The following is a 13,835-nucleotide window of genomic DNA, read 5'->3' as shown; positions in this document are numbered from 1 at the left end:
TAGGGAAAAGACATAAGTTGCCCACTAAATTTATCTCAAAAGGTCATTTACATACTCTAATTTTACTATTCTTGTTCACAGTGAAACTAACAGCCCCCAAGTGATGACCTGGCATGGAAAGTGTAGGTAATTTCTTGATGCGTGTGAAGGGCAAAAAAATAGCTTAAAACTATTTTAATTATCCATGTGTCACTTTCCCGTTAGACATTAAAACTAATTGCACTTAAAACTGTTTTTTTTTTTTTTTTTCTCTTTTACCTTCTCAGTTCTTACTCACTCCGTCCCATATTACTTGGCCACATTACCAAAAATATGTCTTACATTACTTGTTCATTTACAATACCAACATAAAATTAATTAAATCTTTTCCATCTTATCATTAGTATTAAATGTTTTTGAAAATAGTCAATATTGATTAGAATGTATTTATTGGAGAGAGATATGAGTAAAGTAGTAAAATATATTTTTTATTTATGATTTTTTAAAGGGCGTGCAAAAGAAAAAGCGGTCAAATAATATGGGACGGAGGGAGTACCATTTATCACCCTCCAGCCGTCCTTCTCCTATTGTTTGAAACTTGGTCATGTTTAGGCAAAGCCAAAATCATCTATAGTTGTCCTTTTCGTTTTTTTTTTTAATGCTATTTTCCTTTACAACCCCCCCCCCCCTACCCCCCACCCAAAAAAAAAAAAAAAAAAACCCACCCACGATAATCTCCACCCCTCCATTTCCTCCACCAGAATATCATTTGTTGTTTTTGCGCGGATTGTCCTTCATTAGGGTCTTTAATTATTGTCCTTCAAATTGGTGGTTTTTAAGTTTTGTCCCTCAAATTGGTGGTCTTTAATTTTTGCGCTCTGCCTTTGTAAATTTTGCCTTAAGGCTTTAAGGCAGAATTTGCATGACCAGTTTTGCAAATTCTGCCTTAAGGCCCAAAGGTAGAATTTGCTTGGACAAAATTTTGCCTTGGCAGAGGGTAAAAATTAAGTAAAATTTTCACAAATAACTACCTTTTAGCTCCTTCTAACAACCTATAACTACATGTTCTACATTTACAATTCGTAGCTGGAGGACCTATATTTAGCTAGTAACCGCGTCGACTTAAATAGAGGATAAATATAATGGAAATACACACGCTGAGAAAACGGAAAGTGCTATATTTATGGAAACAAAATCTATTCCAATTTAAATTAAAATTAGTTTTTAATGTTCCCTGATTCACGCAAATATCCTCTCATTCTATATCTGATCTCATATCTCATTCAAACAGCTAATAAATTCAAAAAAATTGAATTCAAAAAGTATATTCATATTTTTAACCAAAAAAATAGAAGGTTCAAAAACTAGTTCATCAAAAAACTTTGAAAAATAACAATATCAAACCAGTGAATAGAGCTCGTTTTAAACGACGAATATATATTTGAATTAGGAAAATACATAAAAACCCCTCAACGTATAGCCAGATTAATTATGACGCACCCAACTTTTGCGGGCGACCTATTACCCTCCTAGTCTTAATTTTTCTGTATTTTTGTACCATTTTTTGATTGACGTGGCAAAAATAAATAAATTGAAGCCTAGTTGCACAGTGAAGAGTGTTGCACACTCTCCGCCACATTGGTTTCATGCTGCTGCCACGTCACTGCCACTTTTTTTTTTTCATTTGATTTTTCTTTTATTAATTATATTTACACTAATTAACCTCTAATTAATCATTAAACCATTAATTTTGTCTTCTTCATCACTAAACTCTTCTTTTTCATCACTAAACCCTTCTTCTTCTTCTTCTTCTTCTTCTTCTTCTTCATTTCAAGAAATCCATCAACCCATTTTCTTCCTCCATTAGCACACACACATTCAACCCATTTTCTTCCTCCATTAACACGCACAGATTAAACTCATTTTCTTTCTCCATTAACACACACATTCAATTTAATCATCAATCATAAAGAGCTTATTTTCAAGAAACATTCAACCCATTTTTTTCCTCCATTAAAATTCATTTTCTTCAATCCATTTTCTTCCTCCATTAACACACACATTTAACCCATTTTCTTTCTCCATTAACACACACATTCATTTGAAGGCAAATCAAACACCAAAATATCTCCTCCACCGAAATGGCATTATGTTTTAATGGGTCAGACCCATTTTCATATTGGTGCTGTTGCTGTCGTTGCTCCTGTTGTTGCTGCTGCTGCGGTGTTGTTGCTGCTGCTGCGGTTTGGCGGCGATGGCGGTAGTGTGGCGGCAGCGGCGGTGGTTGAGGAGAAAGAAGAAGAAAGAGAAAAAGAAGAAAGAAGAAGAAAGAGAAAAATAAATTGCATTTAACAATTGAAATGTGGAAGAGAGGGAGGTGGGGGTGGGTGAGAGGATAAAATATAAATTAATTTTTAAAAATTAATTTTTATTAAAATATAAATTATTTTTTAAAAATTAATTTTTATTAAAATATAAAAAATATTTCTACTGCTTTCACTCGCCATAATTTTTTTTGCCACGTTAGTCGAAAATGGTACTAAAATACTGAAAAATTAAGACCGGGGGGGGGGGGGGGGTAATAGGTCGCCCGCAAAGGTTGAGTGCGTCATAATTAATCTGGCTATACGTTGGAGGGATTTTTATGTATTTTCCCTATTTGAATTCATCTATTGAAATATCGAATTCAAGTTGAGTTCATAATTGAGGTAACAACGTTTTCACTGCAATTGTTTTTTTAATTTTTCTAAATATAGTCAAAATATATGAAAAATATATCTGAAATATAGTCAACAGAAACCAGAATAAGTAATATTGAACATAATAATCAAAATACAATTACAATATAGCCAAAATATAGTCATAATTGAGTTCATAATTGAGGTAACAACGTTTTCACTGCAACTTTTTTATTTTTTTGATTTTTTTGAAATTTTTCTAAATATAGTCAAAATATATGAAAAATATATCTAAAATATAGTCAACAGAAACTAGAATAAGTAATATTGAACATACTAATCAAAATAAAATTAAAATATAGCCAAAATATATATGAAAAATAACTATTAAAATATCAATCCAAAACATTAGGAATTGAAAATTCGGGAAGTAACGAAAAAAAAACGAAAATATAGGTTAAATACACGGTGAAACGTAATAAGTATAGAATCTTACCTTTTTTAGGAATTAGATTTGGATTATGAGTGAAATTAATGAGAGATAAACAAAGAAGTTGAACTATTATAAAACTGATTTGAAATTGGAGGAAATTAAGGGATATTGGGCATAATAGCGTGTATTTAGAGGGATAGGAGAGAGGGACGTTTTTTTTTTTTTTGGCTTAAATTTAGGGGCGTGGGAAGTTATCAGATGAGTGGTAAAAAAGTGATAGCTATAGAAAGTAAATATGTTATATTTTGGCTATTAAATATAATTATTGTAAAGTTTAGTTATGTTCCATAAATAGGTAATAATGTAAGTTATGCCAAGTAAATTTTACAAAAATTAAAGACCACCAATTTGAGGCGCAAAAATTAAAAACCACCCCTAGGGAAGGACAATCCTGCGAATTGAGCGGATTGCCCTTCATTTGGGGTGATCTTTAATTTTTCCCTTCAAATTGATGGTCTTTAAGTTTTGCCCCCCAAATTAGTAGTCTTTAATTTTTGTCCTCTGCTTATGCAATTTGGACCTTAAGGTAGAATTTGTAAAAGCAGAGGGCAAAAATTAAAGACCACCCCCAGCAAAGGACAATCCTGCAAATTGCCCATTTGTATTAAAAGCGTTAGAAGACGTTAATTACCAAAAAAAAAAAAAAAAAAAAAAAAACGAAGCTTCAAATGATATTTATTTAGTTAAGGGCTCTTAATATCAGCGGTAGACTATTTAATTATTTACTATATTACCATTCTTTTTTCTTTTGGAAACAACTATAGATGTATTTTTCTTTCAAATAATTGAGATATTAAATATAAAATATGATTGTTACATGGACACGATTCTAAAGACATCTATGCATAATAATAAACTTCGCCATTTCTACTCATTTGATAGTTCGCAGAAGAGGGTAAGTTGTATGGTGTTGTTTGCTACAAATTCAAGAGCTAACTACACCGAAAATTGTGACGAAAAATGACGGGGAGATGCAATGGAAATTTTTGGTGGTTTAAAACTTGCACAACCCTCCATTTACATCCCTATTTGTGGAAAAACAGTCAAGCTTGTTTGATATGAGAGTGGAAGGTAGGAATACGAAGAAAACCCGACAAACTCGATTGATAATCCGAGTCAAAGGAATCAGTTTAGTTGGTTGGTGAGTGAATAAATCATGCAATATTGCTAAAAGTTAGGGTTTAGTTATCTACTGCCATTTTTTTTAGGGCCACAATTGGTAAGCCTAATACTTGGTTAAAATCCCGTCAATAGTTATTACCACAGGTGTGTATGTGCTAATGTCCCTTAAAAGATATCCCAATGGCAGTGAGTGAGATTAATGAATTATTGCATTATACAATTTCTCAAGTAATTAGATAAATTCACAGAGTATAATTAAGAGATTACTGACTGGAGTGTGCTACTAATTTGGATACAAAGGTAGCAGTGATGCAAGAATGAAGGCTCTTGGAATTGCATCAAGCAGTGAATAAAACTTATAAACCATCACAGAGTAATGAAATATAATGATTTAGATTCTTTTTTTTTTTTTAAAAAAAAAAAAACTGAAGGAAAAAAAAAAGATGACACGTGGTACTACAATTGCACGGAGACGCGAACAAATGCTAATTTACAAATTACAAAAGACTATTTATATAATTAAGATTTGAAGTCAAATGTGTTGGATATAATGACTGAAGGGGCACTAATGTGGATAGGGGATGAAAAAGTTTTTTATTTTTTTAAAAAGGAACATTTTTCAAGCTTAAAGAGAGCATTGCGGATTGAAAATAAAAACTTTAAATGTGGCATGGCAGAACAGGGCTTGGCGAGATGGGAGATGTTGGAGCCCACTTTGTATTTATTTGCATATATAACGCTTGTATATAATGGAATATTCTTTGGCTAGTTGGGTTTTCATTCTCTCGATTGTAACTGATTTTCATTTTATCAGTTCAATAAAATCTTTCATTTCTCTCTCCTCTAAACTTAGGAGTCGTTTGATATATAGCTGATTAGATTTGTTCAGGTATTAATAATATAGGGATTTGTTATTGCACCTTCTATCTGCATAAAATATATAATACATAGATTTTCTGTTTGCTTTTACATGTATTAGTTATGCGAGTTTCTAAATTACAAATCAAACACTGTATTGATTTTATACATGAGTAACTTACCTCCTAACTAGCTACCAAACGTGGTATTATATTACTTATGCAAAATTCAATACTTGCATAACTCACTTCCAAACCAGCTACCAAACGACCCTTAGGATTTCACCATTTTCATTTGTTGATTTTGCTTAGCGTTTTGATAGTAATACAGTATATAAGCCAAACCCATTCATGGTTTACTTGATGTTAACTCTCATTTTTTATTATTCACGCTCCAAAATGTTTGGTCCTGAGTATGCGTAGGGGAGGGTGTTGAGTCGCGTATCAATTGGGGCTAGGATCATTTATTCTTTATAAAATTTGGACAATCGATCTTCTCCTTCTGACTAGCTTTTGTGGTTGAGCTAGCTTGAGACAGGAATGAAATGGGGAAAATGCTAAAACAGTGACGGCAAGGTCGGTTAAATTTGTGGAAATGGGTCAATTAGATATTTTATAATTTGAAAGAAGGAAATGACTCGATAAAATTAAATGTTTATGTTTTATTTTCAAATCTCTTATATCTAAAAATATAAATCTCTTATAAATAAAAAATTGTAAAAAGTTAATAAAACTTACAGCGGATTAAAACTAACACCGCTCCATTTACATCCCTATTGTGAAAGAACACACATTTGATTGGCTATAATAGCTGTTAAAAAAGATATGTCCCTGGATCCCTTTAGATCTTTTAAGAAAAATAAAAGGAAGATGAACCATGCATTCTAGTAAGCCTGTCAACCGGTTTAATCGGAACCGGACCGGTAACCGGTTACGGAACAGGACGGTTTCCGGTTAAAAAACCGGAACCGGCCACCGGTTCCGGTTTACCGGTTTGAAACCCCAAACCGGAACCGGTCCGGTTCAAAGTGTCCAAAACCCCTTTTTTTTTGTATTATATATATATATATATATATATATATTATAGTATTTATTAGTATATTGTAGGTATATTTACATATGTTATACAAGTTTATAAGTAAAGTTTAAATATTTACTGACTAACAGGCTAACAGCAAGTCAGCAATACAGAATATACGGGTATACATATATATATTAAGTTATATGCTTAAGTTATAGTGTTATACTACATATACCTAAAATATAGTAAGGATATACGTATATATATATATATATATATATATGTTTAAGTATACTATATATACTTATAACTTATATATTATAACTTATGTTATTTATAGCTTAATTTTTTCTAAGTTTATAAATTCGTATATACGTATACATATATATATACCTAAAAAATAGTAAGAATATACTTATATATATCAATATATGTATCAATATACTTAGGTTATATAACTTAATATATATAAATATGTTTAAGTTATATATAACTTATATATATGTATAACTTAATATATATATATATGTTTAAGTTATACTTATAGTATACTATACATTATAAGTATATTCTTAATATATTTTAGTTATTTTTCAAGTATATAACTTTCTAGTTTTTAATTTAAGTAGATGTATATTATAAGTATATTCTTAGTATATTTTAGGTATATTCCTAACTTAATAAAAGTAAAAATATGAACACAAGTAAATAGAAGAAAGCTCAATGAGCCATATATTTTATTCATTCTTGGATAACATTTATTTGCAAGTTGTAGTTTTTTTTAACTTGTAAATAATACATGAGTTGTACAGAAATAGTAGAATAATAAAATCATCAATTCTGAATCATTTCGTTAATTTCCCCCATATCATATTCTTCCATGGAAATATCTTCAAAGTCTTCCATTTGGTCCGGTCCACTAGCTATCAAATTTTCAATTTCTTCCTCTTCGCCTTCCTCCGCTTCTAAGTTTTAGTTGCATCGCTCCGATCTAATCCAATCGTGAATGCACACTAGTACTTGCAAGCTAAAGCCGGATAATGAATGTCTATGGTCTCCAATTTGCTGTCTTCCTTGGCTAAATGCGCTCTCCGAAGCCACAGTTGATACTTGAACCGTAAGGATATCTCGAGCCATTCTTGAAAGTACCGGATAACTTGCCTTGTACTTCTTCCACCATGCTAAGACGTCCAAGTCATCCAGTTCCTTGATATCTACATTTGGCTGCATCAAATAAAAGTTATATTCATCAAAGTTTGCACTACAAGAAGAAGTTGGCTGTGAATGTAAAACTTTTAAATGTGACAAACTCGACAAGCCCTTTTTGGTACTTTGAGAAGTAGTAGGGCGTGGAGCAACGGGTGTAGCACGTTCTTCCAAATTAGAATAATGAGTAAAAACTTTTCTAAACTCGTCATCAATAGCGAGTTCGGCTTCAGCTAAAGATGGTTGAACTCCCTCTTCAATTTCTAAAAATGTATAAATTTGAGTAACCAATGCTTTAATATAAGACACTTTTAAACAATGATTTAAAAGAGAACCCAATATAAATAAAGTTGGGATGGGAAAAAAATACTTCTTAAATTTGATTATCATTTCAAAAATAGCCACTTGATAACCGGATTTATATTTATACTCTTGTAAGACTCTAGCTATTTCCGCTAAGTAGGCTAAAGTTCCAGTTACCGTGGGATAGAATTGTCTAGAAAAAGCAAGAGTTGCATTATAAAAAATTTCTAAGAGTTCAACACATTCTTTAACATCTTCCCAATGCGTAAAATTTAACCAATCATCACTATTAATATTATATTTGTTGTGAACTTGTTGTATGGGAATCCTATACTCATATGCTTGTTGTAGCATAATGTAAGTGTAGTTCCACCTAGTCTCAATTTCTACTTGAATTTTCCTAGGTCTAAGGTTATTTTCCACACAAGCATTCTTAAAATCTCTAATTCTTCCCCTATTAGCATTACAAAAAAGAAACGCAACCGCATCTCTAACTTTTTGAACAGAATCTTCAAAATGCACAAGACCATCTTTAACAATTAAGTTTAAAATGTGACAACTACATCTTACATGAAAAATATTTCTTAGCGGAGGGTTTAGTTCTCCTTTTATAAGACCAATCGCCTTTGTATTATTAGAAGCATTATCTAAAGCAATACAAAGTGTTTTTCTATAAATGTTAAAAAATCTCATAATAGTAGACATTGAATCGGCTAAAAATTTTCCATCGTGACGACCTTTTCCTTCATCATATAAAAAAGCTATAATTCTTTTTTGCATAACCCAGTTGTCATCAACCCAATGACATGTAATAGCAAAAAAATCTAACTTGTTAAGACTAAGACCCAAATCAGCGGTAAGACAAACATTACAATTTAAAGAATTAAATGCATGACGCAAATAAAATCTATATTTTTTAAACAAATCTATAACATCGCCTCTACAAGTACTTCTAGGAATACCCTCAAATAACGGATTATAACAACGTTGAATGTAGGTAACAAACCCCAAACCCGAGGGAAAGGAAAATGGTAAACAATCATAAGCTACAATTTTAGCTATTTCTACACGCTCTTTTTTCTTGTCATACTTAAAATTTCTACCGGTTCGTGGGTCTATCATCATTTGAATACCCCTCACATTTGAACCCGTTTGCATTCCCCAAACATCCATATGTTTGCTTCTCATATGACCATTTAGTGTACCCGTTCCACCATCCTTACCAATTCCTTGCTTAAAACTAAATACTTGTCCACATAGGGTACATGTAGCTGATTGGTTTTCCCTATTCTTAGTCATAAATTTCCAAACTTTAGCTGTTGACTTACGAGTTCTAGGCGGTTTGTCTTGTGTATGTGATTGTGCAGGACATGTATCTCCTATGAAATTTTTGGGGGGTTGTGTTTCATCATCATCTTCATTAATTTCATTAAAAGTGTCGGTAAAATGTTGTTGCATTGCCTCATGACCTAAAAGTGGATTATTTCCACCAACATCAATACCTAAATTAGGTGTTTCTTCCACAAATGTTTCCTCATTAAGCCCACCCCTAACAATACCACTACTACTACTACCGGCACCACGTCTTAATCTCTTTGACATTATTAAATAGAATTAATTTAAATCACAATCAAATAAATCACAAGAAAATAAATTACAACAAATTAAATTGCGTAAATTAAATTGCGAAAAATAAATTGCTAGAATTAAATTGCGAAAAATAAAGATAGAGTTGGAACGAAGGTACCAAATTGCCGGATTAATTTCCAACAAAGTGAAGGCGACTAGAATTGCAAATCCACCAAAACTACTTCGGATTGTTGCAAAATCACCAACTCCACCAACAATATTATAATTGCAAAATTAATAATTGAAACTATAATAAGACTTTGTAATATTTATTTGAGAGAAATATAAAGTGGCTAATTATTGCAAAGTAACTATAATTAAGAGATTGAGATTTGAGAGAAAGAGAAGAGTGAATTGGTGTGGATTAAAATGAAAATGAAAAAGGGTTTATATAGGGGTGGGGGATAGGTTAAAGTGTTAAAAAAAAAGTTTGGGGGTTGGGGGGGCCAAAAATTAAGTTTATGACCGTTTGGCAACGACCATTTTTGCAAATGGACAGTTGCCAACGGTCCATTAACGGACAAAGCCCAGCCAGCAACGGCTATAATTCTTTTTTTTTTATTTTATTTTTAATTTCACCGATTTAACCGGTTCGGTTCCGATTTTACCGGTTTAACCAGTTTCGGTTTCAAAAAAATCGGAATCGGAACCGGAACCGGTAATATTAGACGGTTAACTGGAATCGGTTAACCGGTTCTGGTTCCGATTTTACCGGTCCGGTTACCGGTTTGAACCGGTTAAACGGAACCGGTTGACGGGTTTACATTCTAGCACCAGAAGAGTTAACTATGTATATAAAATGGCACCACGTTTGAGGTGTGGTTTTAAAAAACATATGGCACATGAAACTACTATTGATTAATTATTATCAAATTACAGAATTATTAAATCTCCCAACGCGATAATGCACTTAGAGCCTGTTTGGATGGGCTAATGTCTATAAGCTGCAAACAGCTTATAAGCTAAAAAAAATAAGTTGGGATAGTCTAACTTATTTTTTTTGGCTTATAAGCTGTTTTCAGCTTATAAGCTGTTTTAGATAAGCTAAGTTAAATGAGCCCAATTATTTTTTTGAGCTTATTTTAAGCACAAAATAATTTTAAGCTGGCCAGCCAAACACTCAAAAAAGCTGAAAACAGCTTATAAGTAACTTATAAGCAACTTATAAGTCAATCCAAACGGGCTCTTAATCTGAGTTGAATTGAATAAAAGAAGGGAATATGATTAGACATTGGGGTAACGGAACACGTCCCCTATTGTCTCGATCACATGCAAGGCTTTTTTTCGCGGAGGCACCTGCTATAACTTTCTTTTTTTGGTTTCACCAAAAAGCACGTGCTGATATAGCTTAATGAACCACAAATTGTCCAATGTGCAAAGTTTCTTGTTTGACTAAAAACTTTAAGTAGGCGTTTGGCCCTATTTTTTTTTGGAATTCTGAAATTGGAGTTGGAGTTGAAGTTGGAGTTGTGTTTGGTCATAGTTTTTGCAAATAATATTTTGTTGTTGAAATGTACCTTTTCAACAAGGTTTTGGTTGTGAAAAAAGTGAAAAACAAGGTTTTGCTTGTTTTTCAAATTCCAAATACAACTTCAAGTTGTATTTGGATTTTCATTGCCAACCACTGATTTTTGAAAAAAGTGAAAAAAATGTTTCGAAAAAAAGTAAATAATTCTTATGGCCAAACGGGTCTGCAGTTTTTAGACCTGCAATACTATTTTTTTTTAGAATACACATTATGCAATTATATATGGGCCAACTCATCTGATCCGGTGCTTCGGCCAAAAATTTGGTGTGTGATTCTGATTGAGGTGTCTGACCATTTTATCTAAATGTTAGTTTAAGTTATTATAAAAATACCACATTTATTTATTTAATTATATTTAACTATATTGACATGTCCACTCACATGAGGGTATGGCAGTGTCATTATCGTTTTCTATCCAACCCTCATTTATGTATTTTTGTTTCGAACTATTTATAAATTTATAATATTGTTTATGACTTCATGATATGATTTGAATTGCGTTCCAATAGGATTCGGACATGTTAGGACCAGTTTAAGATAAAAACATAATTGTAGGTTTTTTGTTGTATCTGGTGCACTTGCGAGCATGAAAGGAGCATCGTGATCGGGGAGGTTACATAGTTGCAAAGGCCAGAGGGACGTGATCGCGTTATGACGTCGCGATTGCGAAAAAGAGCCATAGAGTCTAGTCACGACCGCACGCGAGGACATGCATGTCCACGATTGCGAAGAAGCTTGTAATAGCTATCGATCTGTGATCATGATAGCTCAGATAGATACACAAATTCAAAAAATCGGACTTTATACTCCATATTTAGGACCCAGAGCACGGAAATTTTCAAATGAATTTATAAACTAATGTGGAATATATCCATAGAACAGTGTAAGGTTGCATTTGTTTAGTAAGATTAAAACGTATGAATCTGAATACATATATATTTTTTAAAATTACATAAGGAATAGGGAAGGGGAAATGGGGGAGGGGATTGCAACGTAGGGATTCGAACCCTCACAAACAAGGTGAAAGTTCAGGTTATCAACCAACTGAGTTACTAGATCCCTACTCTAAATACATATATGAATATTAAGATTTGCATTAAGATTTAGATGTCTAAATCTGCATATACACATAACACATGTATATTAAGTTGTTGTATTAAAATATGGATGCTAAATAATTAAGATTGTTTATTTTCTCAACATTGAGTGTACCAAATTTATCTTTATTTTAAAATAAAAAATATAAAATTTAAATAAAATACTAAATCAATCCAATATTTTTAAAAACTATATGGCATGCAGTTGGTGGTAGTGGTTGTGAGTACCGATTTGGTATGGCATTGGCTAATTGTTATGATTGTGGGTAATACGTGCTAGTGGTGATGATGGCTAGGAATAGTGATTAACGGTGGTTGTTGACTGTTGTATTTGGCAGTGGGAGCTGATAATTGTGATGGGTGATAGTGAATGCTAATGATGGTGGAAAATGAAGACAATGGTTGATGGTAGTGATTAGTGTTGGTAGTGATTATTGTAAGTAGTGGCTAATGTTGTTGATGATACACTATGGGGATTGACGGCGATAATGATTGTGGCTGAGAATGATGGCCGTGGATGGTGGTAATTAATAATGATGCATGGGTGGCAACAACGAGAGTTAGCAAGAAGATGGAGGTGATCAATTTTACTCATCTTCGCTGAAATTTTTGGATAAACTTTTTCATTATTGAGATTAAAAAATAAAATACACGTACTTAATAGTTAAGATATGAATAATTAATATTCGAACTTAATGACTGAGATTCTAATAATTAAGATTGATACATTTATTAAGTGCAAATAAATAAGGCCTAAATGTCATAAATAAAGCAATCACATGCAGTATTATAGCGTTACTTAAATATTCTTTAAATAAATGTTCTTTCATGATCCAATTTAGTAGGATTTTAGTATTCTTTTTGCTGCATGTTCTGTTCAAGGCCAGCCTGTTTTAAGATTAGCTTCTATTCGATTAAAAAATATTAGTTTTCACCATATGGGCCTCACCTGATTAAGTTTAGTGCTCCCAACCTAAATAAGGTAATTTAATCCAGAAAATAGTAGTTCTCCATAATAATCGTTAATAATATAATATTCTCCATAATAGGTATTCTTTATTCGTAAAAAAATGTTTTTCGACTTCATGGAAGTGGTAAAAGAAATCCCACAAAATATTAACTGTAGGAAAGATTTGGCTCTACTCCCTCTGCTGGCTGCTGCTACTCGTTGTCTAGCTAGTCTTCACTTCGTGAAAGGTCAAAATTTAAAAGACAAAGTTTTGATGTTGTGCAACAAAATGTTTTCATTACTTATATTCTTGCAAATTCAGTAGTATTTTCGAATGACGACTTTATTAAAACGGGTATATATTAGGTCGATGAATTTCGATGACACAAATTACGAAGTGAATAAGAAAATACAAATAGAGAAAGTAAAATGTTTTAAAAACTCACGGGAATGGTAATTTGGATAGCAATTTAAAATTACAACTCCATCAAACAATTAAGTTCTTCCCTTTAAACTAGCTAGGCTTCACTGCCTATACTTTCGACATGCATGAAATGGGATTTGCACGATTCTTGGAAGTTTCTGAGATCTGAATACCTAATTTGTTTCCAATAATTTTATTTTACACATTGTCCATTTATCATATATGGGTCAACTTAGCTGATGCTTCCACCATAAAGTGAGATGCGATGTCACCACCATTATTGTATACGGTAAAAACCAGATATATGCAAGACCGGTGAGATCGGGGGCCGAGGGTAGGACCAAATGAGCACGAGTATGATCGGTCTTTTCTTCAGACCGGGGGGATTGCACAAGATGTGGCTAATCCGAGAAAAGAGAAGTAAATATGTTGGTCCGATGTCTTCGGACCAAACTCAGCGTTGCCATTAGTCCGGTTTCTCCAAGTCAAGTTCTCGTGGCCGTTAGTCTGATTTCTCCATGTCCGAACTGATCGTGGTCGTTGGTCCGG

Source organism: Lycium barbarum, chromosome 6 (assembly GCF_019175385.1).
Source record: "Lycium barbarum isolate Lr01 chromosome 6, ASM1917538v2, whole genome shotgun sequence".
Lineage (NCBI taxonomy): Eukaryota > Viridiplantae > Streptophyta > Magnoliopsida > Solanales > Solanaceae > Lycium > Lycium barbarum.
The sequence above is the reverse complement of the archived record's forward strand: the minus strand, read 5'-3'. Positions refer to the sequence as shown.